Source organism: Myxine glutinosa, chromosome 6, assembly GCF_964187855.1.
Source record: "Myxine glutinosa chromosome 6, kmMyxGlut1.1, whole genome shotgun sequence".
In the NCBI taxonomy this organism is placed as follows: Eukaryota; Metazoa; Chordata; class Myxini; order Myxiniformes; family Myxinidae; genus Myxine; species Myxine glutinosa.
Genome location: NC_136266.1, coordinates 102,480,015 through 102,480,468, shown reverse-complemented (window position 1 = coordinate 102,480,468; position 454 = coordinate 102,480,015). Strand labels below are relative to the sequence as shown.

At 39.6% G+C, this 454-nt stretch overlaps 1 protein-coding gene across 6 annotated transcripts in view; it reads right to left on the bottom strand.

Moving 5' to 3' along the window:
* The window catches only part of LOC137430122 (uncharacterized), a 79,131-nt gene continuing 78,677 nt past the window's right edge, over positions 1 to 454 (bottom strand). For 4 of the 6 annotated variants that reach the window (XM_068120697.2, XM_068120699.2, XM_068120700.2 and 1 more), the window contains exon 14: positions 1 to 454. This exon is cut by the window's right edge and continues 547 nt beyond it. The gene's annotated coding sequence lies outside the window, so the exon portion shown is untranslated. The other 2 variants (XM_078780278.1, XM_068120698.2) reach the window with 2 other exon arrangements.

Below are 454 nucleotides of genomic sequence, written 5' to 3'. Positions count from 1 at the left end.
TTTGAAAAAGGTCGACCGTTTATTTCAAATGTGTTGCAATATGAAACGTTTTACCTGCATGACAAACAAATAGAACCTTCGGATCTATATCGTCCACAATGTGCTGCTGGGCACGGAACTGTTGGCAAAGTGTTTTGCAAAGGTTTTGTTCTATTAAAATCATGTCCGATATATTAAACTTTGAAATGTCAAATCTCATCCCAAAGCGGTGCTTCCAAAGGGATCACAATGATGTCCCCAGAGATGGCTGAAGCCTGTGGGTGACATAGCCCTGACATCGAAAACATGCATGTAGTGAAAGTTTTATTTCTCAAGAGGTGAGGGAGAAACAAATCGTTTTGAGCAAAACCATATTATTGGACACAAGTACACACACCTCAGCACGATGAGCAACAGATCAAGTGACCCATGAAAAACATCAAGTTTATTTATTGTGTGAAAAGCTGAAACTGGA